At 37.7% G+C, this 16,643-nt stretch overlaps 1 pseudogene; it reads left to right on the top strand.

Annotated features, from left to right (window-relative positions):
• Positions 1 to 1,668: 1,668 nt before the first annotated feature.
• Positions 1,669 to 6,401, top strand: LOC149151303 (protein BIIDXI-like; annotated as a pseudogene).
• Positions 6,402 to 16,643: the final 10,242 nt, after the last annotated feature.

Genomic DNA, 16,643 nt, shown 5'->3' on the forward strand with positions numbered 1-16,643 from the left:
GTCATTGGAAATAATTGGCACCATAAACCCTACATACCCCAACATTTCTAACCATAAAAAGAAAGCAGATCCACACCAATCTATTTAATGGCATCTAAGATGGCTAGAGATCACCAGAATGAACTCCCCAAGGTTAGGATGGACAAAGTGTTCTATGGCTAAAGGTAGTTTGTTGCAAGCACATTCTCTACCACATCATGTAACAACGATTTGATTGAGATGCATAAACAAAATTGTGTAAGCATAATCAATCTGATGAGTGTGTTGCTTGCAAGTTCAAATCCATTAAAAAGTTCACAATGCTTTATTTGTGAGAACTGTTGGTTTTGCCTTGGCTTGGAGGACAGATTCTACTTCACCATAGCTACTCCTGCTACTCCTTTTGGCACCACTAAAGAAATCATTTACATGTTTAGTTATTGTGGCTCTGAAATATTCTATGGGGCTATGGCTCAACTTCAGTCTCTGTGACAACTAGTGCTTAGTTCCAATGTACTTAGCCACCTTTTTGTTGTCAATCATATTGATCCCTTCGATGGTACCCTATATTTTGTGGAAGGAAAAAGGTTGGCTAGCTTGCTAGTTTACTTTCAAGAGCATGCCTCCAGCACATGGTTTCCTCTGTTATAAGTTTATTGGCAGTTTATTTGCTAAATGTCAATCTCTATACTTGACACTTCCAACTGTCCAATTTCAAGTTTTGAAATTGAATTCATTGCTACTCTTTAACATGCTCGAATGTCCACATTTAAATGCCTTAAGAAAATGTTTTTACTTGTTATAATTGTTGCCAATAACTTTGTGATTCATTAAAATATACAAACTACAAATTAAATTATAACTGACTCAAGCAACACATGATGGCCTAAAGAAAACTATAAACGACATAACCATACGAGAACTCAATTAACAATCTTCCACCAACACAACTTATAAATCAATCTATCTAGGAACACACTACAGTTAAATCCATTGTATAACATAAACATCAAAATTCATACATTCACATTAGGCATAAGCAAAACCCTAAACCTCAAAAGTCATACATTCACATTAGGCATAAGCAAAACCCTAAACCTCAAAATTCATACATTCACATTAGGCATAAGAAAAACCCTAAACCTGCAAAACCCTCAAAACCATAAACCTGCAAAACCCTTTGAAATGCATCCTAAAACTCCAAGAGCAAAAATAACAAAAAATCCAATAGGAAGGTGAGGTGTTGAAAAACACAGTGGCAATGGCTGGTAGGATTTTTCCTACCGGATAGATGTAGAAGCCATGTCCAAGTGTCTTCCATGTCAAGACCTTCTCTAGAGCTCACCAGACCTGCAACCAACTTGGAAAACATGAAAAAAGTAGGAAATTAGCCAATGGCATAAATATTCAAAGACAATTCGAAACAAAAACCATAAAAACCTGTAAATTACCTGTAAATTTACCTTCAACCTCAAACTGGCTAGAAATTGGTACTGGCTCCTCCCTAAACAACAGGTCGTGTGAATGAAACAACCACCAAGGTATTTGTAAACCCCCGGCGGTCTAGAATGAACAACAATTGCAGGCGGAATGAAACAAGAACAACAGAAACCCTGTTTTGTTAACGAGCGCGTGCAAGAAAACTAGCCTGGTTAGCAGGTCAACAATGGTAGACAAGGTGCACAGGCAATGGAGCCGTCCTGCGCCATCATCGGCGGAGGGCTTCGCCCAAACATTGGACTCGAACATAAATACACAGAGCATAACAGACATCGCGGCAAACAGGTAGAAGCAACCGAAGGAAAGAGTAAAATTAGGTTTTTGAAGGTTGACACCCACCACAACACGTGGCAGGACACGTCGAGCAGGTGTCATACAAACGGGAGTGGCATCCACGTGCCCGTAGCTGAGGTGGAGGGGAGGGCGCACAGGTAATGGCATCCCTCCCCTAATAAACGATGGGTTTAGAGTTTTATAATGCTATCTTTATGCATGAGTCTGGGCTCAAACATTTATAATATTTTACTTTCATTACAGTTGATGCCAAATGGTAAACATTGACGTGGCATACATAGTTGTTTTCATCTATTCCTTTTGTTTTTAGTTGTTAAAATGAACTCCTAAGGAAATAATTACAATGATAGGCTTTTTTAGTCATTAAAATGAAGTCTTATTTAAAGAAGAAATAAATAGCAATTGCACTGAAAGGTGGAAAGGAATGCCGAAAAGAGGAGTGGGGAATGTGGAAAGAAACTATCTCTTTGTGCGACATGTCAAGCTACAATATTGATGTCACCTTATGGGGTGCACATTGTCACACTGAAGAGAAAGAACTTTTTAACCTCTGCATCTCAGGAACCACTCCAGTCCTTGCAATCAAAGGGGGTCATGTGAAGGGAGATTTTCTTTTTATGTGGAAGGTGAGTGAGCGATGGTAATAGTGATGTGGTTTGGGTGGTGCAGGTGTTTGATTTGAATTTAAGTGCTTACGATCAAGTTTGATTAGAGGAGTGAAGAAATTGTTAGCCCAAAGTTAAAGCACACAGATAAACAATAGTGAGGTAAGAAAACATACACAGGGACTTACACAAGGGTTCTTGATTCTTGCTTGTGTGCATCATTGTGAAATGTGTTGTATGAAATACTTGTAAGTGGTGCAACCATGAATTTGTATATATATTTTTCTTTTCATGGGTGGAACACTGAAAAAAATCATAAAACGCATATCCATCATCATCATAACGGACAAGCATTCCATGGAATCCATTACTATGAGTTATTCCATACACACACATGACGGTGTTTCAAAAGCTCCTTTTATAAATAATTCCAAGCCTTAGTCTCTGGTTAAGGGTTCAATGTTCTTGGAGTACTTAATTGACCCCATTCTTCCTATTACCTCTATTTTGCAATTGGAGATTAAGGTTTTGCTTGAACTATCATTTCCACTCTAACACCCACTTTGTTTTCCAAATTTATTGGAATCAATGTGATACCATTATCTAACCTTTTTTCTCATCGTCTTTTGTGGAGGTGTTTTTATTTATGTTGATTTTGAATAGTTTCTTTCTCTTTGCTAGATTTTCATCTAAAGTTTTGTTGAAATAATCACCAAGTAAATGCAATACCATTAGCTACCCTTCATTTGGGCTTCATAATTCCCTCCAAAAAACTTTACAAGTTTTCCTTTCCTACCTTCAACATTTCTCATTGGCTTAACCTCATAAGTTTACATTTGTACTTTGTACTTCTTCATGATTGTATGAAATAAAGTGGCATCACCTCATAAGTTGACATTTATACTTTTTACTTGTTCATAATTGTATGTAATGAAGTGGCATTATCTTCGCCATTCCCTTTTTAATATATCAATCTTATCGCATTACACTCTTCATTGAAATATGAACGTAATTTATTTTTTTTTAATGTTACTTTTCGTTTATTTAAGGTTTTAGCTTTGCCACTTCCCCATATTATTTTGAATCTCATCCATTAACTTTTCACATATATCTACTTTTTCATTCATGATTAATTATGAATTGAAGATTAGACGAACACTATACATCCAATAATAGAATAATAAATTATATATATGTTGGAATATACATTTTTTGATCTAAAATGCTCTATAGGTTAAGCTAAAATGCAAACCATAATTTATTATATGAAATGTTGAAATCGACACTATTGGATTTGAAATGTTGAAATATATGCCATTATACAATATATATTTTAAGCATAGTCTAAGTCTTCTACATTTTGGTCCTTTTCCTGGAATAGTTTCCAATTAATTTGAATGAATTGATATTTGTATTTTACACAATCAAAGTGTTGTTGGGGTTTTTAAGGGCAATGAATGCATTTATGCATTTAAAAATGCATTTTAAGCAATAAAAAATTACAATCTAAAAAATAAAAAGAAAGAAAGATAGAATAATTAAGCTATGTCTATATTTAAGATATGACAATGTTTATCATAACATATAAATCTTTTATTATTTCATAAATTAAAAAATATACACAACATTTTTTTATTTTACTACAATAAATATTTTATATTCTACTACTCAATAAATATTTTTTAATTCTACTCGTGAATACATATTCATTGTCAAAAAAAATTGGACTTGTAGGAAATAGATCTTTTTAAACAATTTCCCAAAATTTGTATTATATTTTATTTTGTATTTGGTAGAATCAATAATTGGAATAAGTTTGTTGATACCATCCACTAATCTATAACCTTCAAGTCTACCCCACATAATCTCATACACAATATAAATAATTAGTTAAAATTAGAATCAACCACATAAAAAACATTATTTTAATAGTGCATTGCATTTCCAAATAATCTACACCTAAAACCTGTAAAATATATAGTATTCAATATTATGAACTACAAATATTACACAATGTCCATAAATTACCAAAAATAATATAATAATTTCCACATAATAATGATTAATATTTTTCCTAAATTTAAATAACATAAATATTAATTTTTTTACTTTATTAAATACTGAATAGATTATAAGAATCAAACAACTTATAAAAATAGAGACACGTTCCTTTTTTAATTTATAATCTACACTACTGATATATTTTTAGTTTTAACAATTCAAAATACTTTATTGCCATATATGTATACATGCTCGGTACATTTCTAGGAAAATATATCATATGCGCAGTGGAGTTCATTATAAGTATAATAAAACTAGGTCTCAATGTGGAGAGCATCCCAAAAATCAAAACGAGAACCGACACCATCATAAAGCCAACCCGCAGAATGACACCATCATTCTTTGGATCATTCAGCTACTTGTAATCGGTTATATAACAAACCCACCTATATAAACCACGAGATCAGGAAAAAATCAAAGGAGTACATATATCAAAACACATACATGCCAGAATGGAAGGCATAAGGAAAATATCCAAAACTACGCCAACCTAACACAACACATCACCATCAACAATTTCACTGTAGAAGGGCAAGAAATGTCATGAGGTGATCAACACGCGTCTCATGGGATGGACAAATGTATTAACTGGTCAACGCTTTGCATGTAGAATGAGTCATTCAGATTGGTAGATTCAGGCTGAAGAATCTAGTGGCCTAAAGTAACAGAGTATGGAGGGCTTGAATTGTTGTGTTGTTCTTCTGAAAATAAGTGTTGTGTTGCGAATCACCCTACTCTGTCCCCAATTCATTTCACTTCATTGAGAGAGTTGCTATGGTCTATGGAGACTCCACCTAATTCATCGACAATTTAACTTATTTCACATGGTCTCAGACCTATCAACGTTGTAGCAGACTCGCCTCTGCTCTCTGCTCCTTTCGCAATTTCAACCACTGGCTGAGGATCCTCTGGTGTAGGTTTGATAGCAACATCGTTGCTGGTGAATGGAAACTTTGAAGAGGCGGGGATCGAGAATAGAAGATCAAGGGCAAGCTCGTTGCATTTGTTGTCTGGGTGGAATATAGAGGGCACGGTGGAATATGAAAATGACGGGGAGAGGGAGGGAAGCATGCACCTGGTCATTCCTGATGGTAAGCATGTCATGAGGGTAGGCAATGAGGCCCAGATCAGCCAGCAGATAAGTCTTCAGAAAATATTCTTTCACATTTAGCGCGGTCCGAACCGCGCAGATGGAATCGCTCAACGTTTCTGTGCCTCTGTCGACTCCGAACGTGGATTTGCAGACTTTGTATAATATGTGTGGTTGGGATGCCTATGCCTGGGCTTTTCAGGCGCAAGCTGACAATGTCAAGGTTATTTTCCAAAATCCTGGTTTGGGAGAAGATCCCTGTTGTGGTTAATGGAGATTTCGAGGAGGGGTCATGGATGTTTGCCAATGAGACATTGGAGGTTATTTTGCTGACAAATATGGACATGGCAACATCATCTTTATTAGGATGGATCATAGAGTCGAGCAAGGCGGTGCGATATATCGACTCTAATCACTACAAAGTTCTCGAGGGTAAGTGAGCTATCGAGTTTCTTTCCGCCAAAGAAGGTATTATTTCACAAATGGTGGAGATAGATCCCGACAATAAATTTACGATGAGTTTTATTTTGGGATATGCCAGCGATGGCTGCCAAGAACCGTTGGCGGTCATGGCTTTCGCCGAAAATCAGTCGGATAGTTTCCACTACAATAATCCTCCGGAAAACGACATCTATGAGGCTAATAATGTGACCTTTACGACAAAGGTCGAACAGTCCCGCATTGCATTTGATAACTTATATTATAATAAGAGGGTTGTAGATAGGAATTCTCTGTGTGGCCCTGTGATTGATTCAGTAAAGGTGGTTGATATGTCGAAGTCTAGTGTTGTTGCAATCTTTTCTAGATTCTTTGTTTCCCTGCTACTTCTGGTGAATGCATTGACGATAGAATTCACACTGGATAGTCTGTAAATTAATGTAAGAATAGAATATTATTAGTGTCAGAAATCATTTGTTGCTTGCAGCGTAGCAAAAATGAAAATATAGTGGAATGTAGTGTCTGTGTAATGGTTAATAGCAGTTTTGACGAAAGTGAATGAAAATATAGTGGAATGTAGTGTCTGTGTAATGGTTAATAGCAGTTTTGACGAAAGTGAATGAAAATATAGTGGAATGTAGTGTCTGTGTAATGGTTAATAGCAGTTTTGACGAAAGTGTCTTTTAGTGGTAGTGTTTCTCTAAAGTTGAAAGGGAAATGATCGCATTCAAAGGTGGAATTAACTGGGAGATGATGATGCTATTTGTTTTTTAAAAGGTTTGACAACAGTTGTCGATTCCGATCAAGAAACGGGTAATACTTTCTCTCTACATGTTAACATGGATAATAAAATTTTCTTTTTGTGGTTTAAATTGAAATAAATTGTGTTGTGGAAGGAATCCTTTGAAGTCCTTGGCTAACTGGTTCTAAGAAATTCAGGTGAATGCTAGTTAGAAACTGCACCAATGGTTCCTTGGCTAACTGGTTCTAAGAAATTCAGGTGAATGCTAGTTAGAAACTGCACCAATGGTTTTGGCTGACCTGGTGTTGTTTGCTTTGATGAATTTGATAAGATGAGTGATCAAGATTGTGTGTCCATCCACGAGGTTATGGAGCAACATACAATTGCAATTGCTCATGCGGGCATTCACGCATCACTTAATGCACTTTGTAGTGTGGTTGGTGCTACAAATCCTATATATGGCACAGTAATTTTTTCCCCTAATTCTTAAGCCTTCATTACTGCAGTTGCATAATGGATTGAATTTTCAAGATAGGCTCCCTTCTTTTGCACACGACAAAGCATTCTCCACTTCATATTTGATATTCTTGGCTAACATATGGGTATCGTATATAATGTTTTTGCATTCACTTTGTTTTCTGAATACCTTTGTTTCTAACAGTCTCTTAATAATTTCATTTTTCCAATATGATCGCTCACTTACTCTAATCAGGAATATTGGCCTTCCAAATTCTTTACTTTCTCGTTTTGATTTGGTTTTTATTGTTCTTCATCAAATGGACCCGATGTTGATTGTTGAATATATGAGAATGTTCTACGCATGCATCTTTATTGCCCTTCAGGTGAAGATGGTGGTGAGAATACACTCTGCTAAAATGATGAATACATTTTATTTGTTGAAATATAATTTCAACTGCAACAAACTATTTTTTTTACCTTTGCGATGCGATGAGATCGCAGATCGCATGTGTGCTTGGTTCCTCCGCTTTGTTCACTTGATTTCCTCGATTGCGATGGTGCGATGCGATCCGATCGCATATCGCACCATATGTGTGTGCTCCACTTTTGTGTTCCGACCAAATGGGATTTTGCGATGCGATCTAATTAAAGTCAATGGGTGAAATATAGGCCAGCATTAAATGAAATTTTACGTGAAGTAAAAGTTTTTTTTTACTTACCGCCAGTAAATGTCAATGTCAGTAAAACAGTAAATGCTATTTACTGTGGGTTGGTAAGTTTTGGTGAAACTTTTAATTTTGTTTCAGCGGGAGTATGGGCACACGTAAAGGCTGGTAAAAACATTTAATTCTTTTTTACGGAAGCATAGGAAGTGAAAACGTATGTAAGTCCTTTTGTTGTCATATATATATATGTAATGTTTTCTTTTGGGTAAGTAGAGAGTGAAGAGGGGAGAAGCAGCAGCGCCCATGCAATAGATTTGTAATACACAGCAGTGTAAAAGTGAAAATATAGAACGCAGCAGCGCGTGAATGAAAAAGAAAGGCAGCAGCAGCAAAATAGAATATACAGCAGACACAGCAGTCTGAGTTTTTTGTTTTTTTTTGTAAATCCCTCTGTGAGAGAGGAAGAACCATAGTTTGTAACAACAGTTTTTATTAATGAATAGAAATTTGTGGTGTATGTGAATACTCTCTCTGTCTGCTCAAAGAAATTTTTTAAGCTTCCCTGTGCTAAGATCCTGGAGATCAAAACAGAGCATTGTCTCTGTGTTTAGTCATTTTGTTTTTGGGATTTTACCAGAAAAATCTCCAACAGTGGTATCAGAGCTGGTCTAGGCTCTTTGAAGGGTTCAAAGAAGCTGAAGGAAGGATTCTTATTGCAGCAACTTCTCCAGCAGTGTGAAGACTCAGGCAAAAGAATCCAAGGTATTTCTCTTAAATACTTGACTGTATTTTGAAGCATAGTTAAGAGTGCAAAAATGGCTGGCACAAGCACCAGCAATAGCATGGGTATGCAGCTCCCACTATTTGATGGCAAAAACTATGATTATTGGGCAATAACAATGAAAGCCTTGTTTGCTTCCCAAGACTTATGGGAAATAGTTGAGGATGGTTTTGAACAACCAGCAGATGAAAATGAGTTTAATGCATTAACTCAGGGAGAGAAGGATCTGTTAAAGAGCCACAAGAAGAAGGACTCAAAAGCCCTCTTCTTCTTGTATCAGGCAGTGCATGGAAGCGTGTTTCCAAGGTTAGCAGCAGCTAAGACATCCAAAGATGCATGGCAAACTCTTAAAACAGCCTATCAAGGAATGGAGAGAGTGAAGACAGCAAAGCTACAGTTGCTGAGGAAAGATTTTGAGAACCTGTGCATGAAGGAGTCAGACAATATTGACTCATTCTTCACTCAAGTAATTGGCCTGGTCACACAAATAAGATCTCATGGAGAGATACTTGAAGAAAGGAGGATTGTGGAGAAACTATTGAGGTGCCTACCCTCAAGGTTCCATGTGATTGTCACCACCATAGAAGAGACAAAGGATCTCTCAAACTTTTCAGTTGATGAGCTTCATGCATCACTGATCACACATGAGCAGAGGTTGAGTAGAAATGAAAACTCATCTCTAGAGCAAGCCTTCAAGACCCAGATGTCCTTTGGAAGAGGAAGAGGTCAAGGCAGAGGAAACAAGAGAGGAAGAGGCAGAAGCCAGAACAGAGGCGGAAGGAACAGTCCAGCAAATGCTCAAGGAAGAGGCAGCAATCCAAATCAGAACCAAGGTCAAGGCAGCAGCCAACAAGGAGGACAACATCATGCTCAAGGACAAAGGTATGAAAAATCCAATGTCCAATGTTATTATTGTAAAAAATATGGGCATTATGCCAGTGAATGTAGGAAGAAGCAACATGATGTGAATAATAGCTCTAGTGCAAATATTACTAGAGAAAATGTCAGCCAAGATAATGTATTGTTAGCTTGTAATATCGCTGAGACAAATAGTGAAGATATATGGTTTTTAGACTCCGGTTGTAGCAACCATATGACAGGAAACATAGCTTTGTTTTCTGTTTTAGATCAAAGTGTGAAGTCACAAGTCACACTTGGGACTGATAGCAAAATTTCTGTTATGGGCAAAGGAGAAGTTAAAATATTCACAAAGCAAAGTGAAAGGAAAACCATAGCAGATGTCTATTATGTTCTTGGAATGAGATGTAACCTCTTGAGTATTGGACAGCTTGTCCAAAAAGGGTACAATGTTTTCTTTGTGAATGATGTGTGCACCATCATGGATATTCCACCCAGCAAAAGATGCATTGTTGAAGTGAAGATGACGAGGAACAGAATGTTCCCTCTCAGAATAAGGGCAGATTTGAAAAACAAAGATGCAATTGCAGCAGTTTCCCAAGAGGCTCTCCAAAGTGTGCCAAAGGATGAAAATTGGTTGTGGCACTTGAGATTTGGACATCTCAACTTTGGAGGTCTTAACTTGTTGAGCAGAAAAGGAATGGTAAGAGGATTACCATTGATAGAGAAACCGGACAGCCTTTGTGAAGGCTGCATATTGGGAAAACAACACAGAGAAAGTTTTCCAAGCGGGAAAAGCATAAGGGCAAAAGCACCCTTAGAAATTGTCCACTCAGATTTATGTGGACCAATGCAAACCCCATCTTTAGCAGGCAGCCAATATTTTCTAACATTCATTGATGATTTTACAAGAAAGACTTGGGTTTATTTCTTGAAGAACAAATCGAAAGTTTTTGAAAAATTCCGAAATTTCAAAGCACTTGTTGAAAATCAGAGTGGGCTGCGCATCAAAGTTTTGAGAACTGACAGAGGAGGTGAGTATATCTCCAAAGATTTTTTATGTTTTTGTAGAGAAAATGGAATACACAAACAGTTTACAGCTAGGTACACCCCACAGCAAAATGGAGTTGCTGAAAGGAAGAACAGAACCATTATGGATATGGCGAGGAGCATGTTGAAGGCAAAGCATTTGCCAAATGATTATTGGGCTGAAGTCGTAAAATATGCAGTATATATTTTGAATAGGTGTCCTACAAAAGCTGTGATGAATAAAGTGTCGGAAGAGGCATGGAGTGGGAGAAAGCAAGGAGTCACCCACATGAAAATTTTTGGATGTGTGGCCTATGCACACATTCCAGATCAACTAAGGAGGAAGTTGGACAGCAAAGGGGAGAAATGCATCTTCATCGTATACAGTGAGGAATCCAAAGCTTACAGGCTGTATATCCCATCTACCAAGAAGTTCTTTGTGAGCAGAGATGTTCAGTTCATTGAGGAGGAAGCTTGGGATGGAAGCATAGAGAAAACAGTGAATGCTAAAAACTGTTTGTCTCATGATGAAGATGATGAAGAGGTGGCTGAAATGCATCCCCAAACAGCAGCGCCAACACAAGGATAGCAAGGAACACCCTTGAGAAGAAATGAGAGTGCTTCTCCAAGCACACCACAAGGAGGAAATTCAAGTGCATCTTCAAGCACTGGCGCACCAAGTGAAAGAGGTAAGAAATTCAGAAACTTAAGTGACATTTATAATGAAGGAATGAATTCCTTATTTGCCTTGTATTGTCATGTTGATGATCCTATTCATTTCGAAGATGCTATTAAAGATAAGAAATGGATAGAAGCTATGGATGAGGAGATGAATGCCATAGAAAGAAACAAGACATGGGATTTGGTTGAGCTACCAAAAGGTAAAGAAGTCATTGGAGTCAAATGGGTCTATAAGACCAAATGCAATGCTGAAGGCAAAATTGAAAGACACAAAGCAAGGCTGGTTGTCAAGGGATACAAGCAGCAATATGGGAGAGACTATGAGGAAACTTTTGCACCGGTTGCAAGAATGGAAACCGTGAGAGCAGTGTTGTCCATAGCAGCACAAAACAAATGGAAAGTCTACCAAATGGATGTGAAGTCGGCATTCCTAAATGGAGTGTTAAAGGAGGAGGTTTACATTGAACAACCTCTAGGCTATGAGAAGAAAGGCCAAGAACACAAAGTGTGCAGATTGAAGAAAGCTCTTTATGGGCTGAAGCAAGCGCCAAGAGCGTGGTACAGTAGGATAGATTCCTATCTACTGGAAAATGAATTTGACAAATGTGAGGGAGAACCCACAGTCTACATCAAAGAAAAGGATGGCAAGATTTTAATTGTTGTCTTGTATGTTGATGATGTTATTTTTACAGGTAATGATGACTACCTCATTGAAAACTTCAAATCAGTCATGAAAGAGGAATTTGAGATGACTGACATGGGTTTGCTGAGATACTTCTTAGGAATAGAAGTAGATCAAAATGAAAATGGAATTTTTATCTCTCAAGCAAGATATGTAAATGAAGTATTGAGCAGATTTAATATGCAAGAATGCAAAGCAGCAAACACTCCCACGGTAATGGGATTAAAACTCAGCAAAGAGGACAGCAGCAAGGATTTTGATCCTAGCTTGTACAAGAGCATAGTTGGCAGCCTTATGTATTTAACTGCAACTAGGCCGGATATAATGCATGCTGTTAGTTTGATTTCCAGATTCATGGAGAGGCCAAAAGAGGCACATTGGCAGGCAGCAAAAAGAATTCTAAGGTATGTCAAAGGTACAAAAAGATTTGGCATTTTGTATACTTTTTCAGAAAATTCAGATTTGGTTGGCTACATCGATAACAATTGGGCTGGAAGTGTGGATGATCGGAAAAGCACTTCCGGTTATGTCTTTCACATGGGTTCAGGAGCAATTTCATGGGCTTCCAAGAAGCAGCCAATTGTGGCGTTGTCTACAGCAGAAGCAGAGTACGTGGCAGCTACAGCAGCAACATGTCAAGCAGTTTGGATGAGAAGAATGTTGAGGAGCTTAGGCCAAGAGCAGGCAAAAGCAACAATTATTTTTTGTGACAATAGCTTAGCTATTGCATTGTCCAAGAATTCTGTGTTTCACAAGCGAACGAAACACATTGATACAAGGTTTCACTACATCAAAGAATTGGTGAACAATGGAGAAATTGTTCTACAACATTGCAGCACTCAGGAACAAGTTGCGGACATTTTGACCAAGCCTTTGGGACAGAAAAGTTTTGAGTATTTGAGGAAACGTTTGGGTATGATTGAATACCCAGCAGTTGAAATTAAAGGGGAGTGTTGAAATATAATTTCAACTGCAACAAACTATTTTTTTTACCTTTGCGATGCGATGAGATCGCAGATCGCATATCGCATGTGTGCTTGGTTCCTCCGCTTTGTTCACTTGATTTCCCCGATTGCGATGGTGCGATGCGATCCGATCGCATATCGCAGATCGCACCATATGTGTGTGCTCCACTTTTGTGTTCCGACCAAATGGGATTTTGCGATGCGATCTAATTAAAGTCAATGGGTGAAGTATAGGCCAGCATTAAATGAAATTTTACGTGAAGTAAAAGTTTTTTTTACTTACCGCCAGTAAATGTCAGTAAAACAGTAAATGCTATTTACTGTGGGTTGGTAAGTTTTGGTGAAATTTTTAATTTTGTTTCAGCGGGAGTATGGGCACACGTAAAGGCTGGTAAAAACATTTAATTCTTTTTTACGGAAGCATGGGAAGTGAAAACGTATGTAAGTCCTTTTGTTGTCATATATATATATGTAATGTTTTCTTTTGGGTAAGTAGAGAGTGAAGAGGGGAGACGCAACAGCGCCCATGCAATAGATTTGTAATACACAGTAGTGTAAATTGTGTTGTAATGCACAGTAGTGCGAAGAAGTGAAAATATAGAACGCAGCAGCGCGTGAATGAAAAAGAAAGGCAGCAGCAGCAAAATAGAATATACAGCAGACACAGCAGTCTGAGTCTTTTGTTTTTTTTTGTAAATCCCTCTGTGAGAGAGGAAGAACCACAGTTTGTAACAACAGTTTTTATTAATGAATAGAAATTTGTGGTGTATGTGAATACTCTCTCTGTCTGCTCAAAGAAATTTTTTAAGCTTCCCTGTGCTAAGATCCTGGAGATCAAAACAGAGCATTGTCTCTGTGTTTAGTCATTTTGTTTTTGGGATTTTATCAGAAAAATCTCCAACAGTGGTATCAGAGCTGGTCTAGGCTCTTTGAAGGGTTCAAAGAAGCTGAAGGAAGGATTTTTATTGCAGCAACTTCTCCAGCAGTGTGAAGACTCAGGCAAAAGAATCCAAGGTATTTCTCTTAAATACTTGACTGTATTTTGAAGCATAGTTAAGAGTGCAAAAATGGTTGACACAAGCACCAGCAATAGCATGGGTGTGCAACTCCCACTATTTGATGGAAAAAACTATGATTATTGGGCAATAACAATGAAAGCCTTGTTTGCTTCTCAAGACTTATGGGAAATAGTTGAGGATGGTTTTGAACAACCAGCAGATGAAAATGAGTTTAATGCATTAACTCAGGGAGAGAAGGATCTGTTAAAGAGCCACAAGAAGAAGGACTCAAAATCCCTCTTCTTCTTGTATCAGGCAGTGCATGGAAGCGTGTTTCCAAGGTTAGCAGCAGCTAAGACATCCAAGGATGCATGGCAAACTCTTAAAACAGCCTATCAAGGAATGGAGAGAGTGAAGACAACAAAGCTACAGTTGCTGAGGAAAGATTTTGAGAACCTGTGCATGAAGGAGTCAGACAATATTGACTCATTCTTCACTCAAGTAATTGGCCTGGTCACACAAATAAGATCTCATGGAGAGATACTTGAAGAAAGGAGGATTGTGGAGAAACTATTGAGGTGTCTACCCTCAAGGTTCCATGTGATTTTCACCACCATAGAAGAGACAAAGGATCTCTCAAACTTTTCAGTTGATGAGCTTCATGCATCACTGATCACACATGAGCAGAGGTTGAGTAGAAATGAAAACTCATCTCTAGAGCAAACCTTCAAGACCCAGATGTCCTTTGGAAGAGGAAGAGGTCAAGGCAGAGGAAACAAGAGAGGAAGAGGCAGAAGCCAGAACAGAGGCAGAAGGAACAGTCCAGCAAATGCTCAAGGAAGAGGCAGCAATCCAAATCAGAACCAAGGTCAAGGCAGCAGCCAACAAGGAGGACAACATCATGCTCAAGGACAAAGGTATGAAAAATCCAATGTCCAATGTCCAAATCGCATCGTATGTGTGTGCTCCATTTTGTGTTCCGGCCAAATGCGATTTCTGTGATGCGATGCAAATAAAGTCAATGGTTAAAGTACAGGCCAGCAGCAAATAAATTTGACGTGAAGTAAAAGTCTCTTTACCGCCAGTAAATGTCAGTAAAACAGTAAATGCAATTTACTGTGGGTTGGTAAGTTTTGATGAAATTTTTAATTTTGTTTCAGCGGGAGTATGGGCACAAGTAAAGGCTGGTAAAAACATTTAATTTTTTTACGGAAGCATGGCAAGTGAAAACTGACGTAAGTTCTTTTGTTTTGTTTTATTGCCATATATATATGTAATGTTTTTTCGTGTATTGTAGAAGAGGAATGGTAATGCACAGCAGTGCGAAGTAATGAAATTGAAGAGTGAGGCACAGCAGTGCGATGTATTGTAACCCACGCAACAGCGTGAAGAAAATCTGTGTAATTTCCACACAGCAGTGAAAGTAATTTTTCTGTAGTTGAAGTCTGTTTTTACAGCAGTGAATGTAGAAGAGATTCTTACACACAGCAGTGTAAAATCTCAGGAGAAGACAGAGTAATTTTTGTTAAATGTTCTTGGTGAATCCCTCTGAGAGAGAGGAAGAAGTTTGTAACAGCAGTTGCTTTTATTAATGAATAGAAATTTGTTTGTGTGTGAAAACTCTGTCTGCTGCAAATAATTTTTTTTGGTTTCCGCTGTGTTAAAGATCCTGTGGAGGAAACAAAGCATTGTTCTGTGATTTTGTTTTTGGTATTTTGACAGAAAAATCCCCAACATTATTCACATGCTTTTCTGGTACATATGCTCACAATTCCAGGAAAAAATTGTGTTGTCTCCCAGCTCGAGTGTATGTAGAGGAAGATGGGATGCATCACACATCTTGAGAATTCGATGCGATCGCGTTTGCAAAGTAGGAATCACGATAATGGTGATGATAATGATTATGGATTCTTTCGTGTTTACTTTAACACAACAAGAATTACAATTACAATCCTGAGAATGAATGCTTTCATGTCTCAGTTTGTTTGTTTCTTCAAGGTTAGCAATAACACTAATACCCACGTCTCTTATTTGGAACCACCTTTCATCTTCCTCATACGTTATTGTTGTTTGTAGATATATAAGCGCTCTTCAAAAAAGAATAACCAGGCATAGCCAAAACAATGGAGAACTCTACCCTGGTAACATTGAATTGTGCACTTCTACCATGGCGTATTGATGTCTATATTTGTATATGTATTTGGGCTGCCTTGTTCTTTGCATTAAAACACCTGATTGGTTGGATGGTGTTGCTCTCTTTGAGGGCTTCAACATTGGAAAATGCAACATAATGCATAGCTTCTTCATTGCATATTCAAGAAGACCTTTTATTCATTGCACTCATAAAACTTCTATGGGAAGACTGCTGAAATGATATCCCTGTCGATGTTAATTTTTTCAGGGATGGTGGTGGCTGACAAAAATTCAAGACACAAGGAAGAAGATAATCCAGAGTTGGAAGCATCCATTTTTGTGAAATACAATCATCTACTGCATGGTAAGGGAAGACTGCTGAAATGATATCCCTGCCGATGTTAATTTTTGCAGGGATGGTGGTGGCTGACGAAAATTCAAGACACAAGGAAGAAGATAATCCAGAGTTGGAAGCATCCATTTTTGTGAAATACAATCGTCTACTGCATGGTAAGGGAAGACTGCTGAAATGATATCCCTGCCGATGTTAATTTTTGCAGGGATGGTGGTGGCTGACGAAAATTCAAGACACAAGGAAGAAGATAATCCAGAGTTGGAAGCATCCATTTTTGTGAAATACAATCGTCTACTGCATGGTAAGCGAAGATTGCTGAAATGATATC

The sequence above is a fragment of the Pinus tabuliformis genome, chromosome 9 (genome assembly GCF_031772625.1).
Source record: "Pinus tabuliformis cultivar Carrire ecotype Pingquan chromosome 9, CPIR1, whole genome shotgun sequence".
Classification (NCBI taxonomy): Eukaryota; Viridiplantae; Streptophyta; class Pinopsida; order Pinales; family Pinaceae; genus Pinus; species Pinus tabuliformis.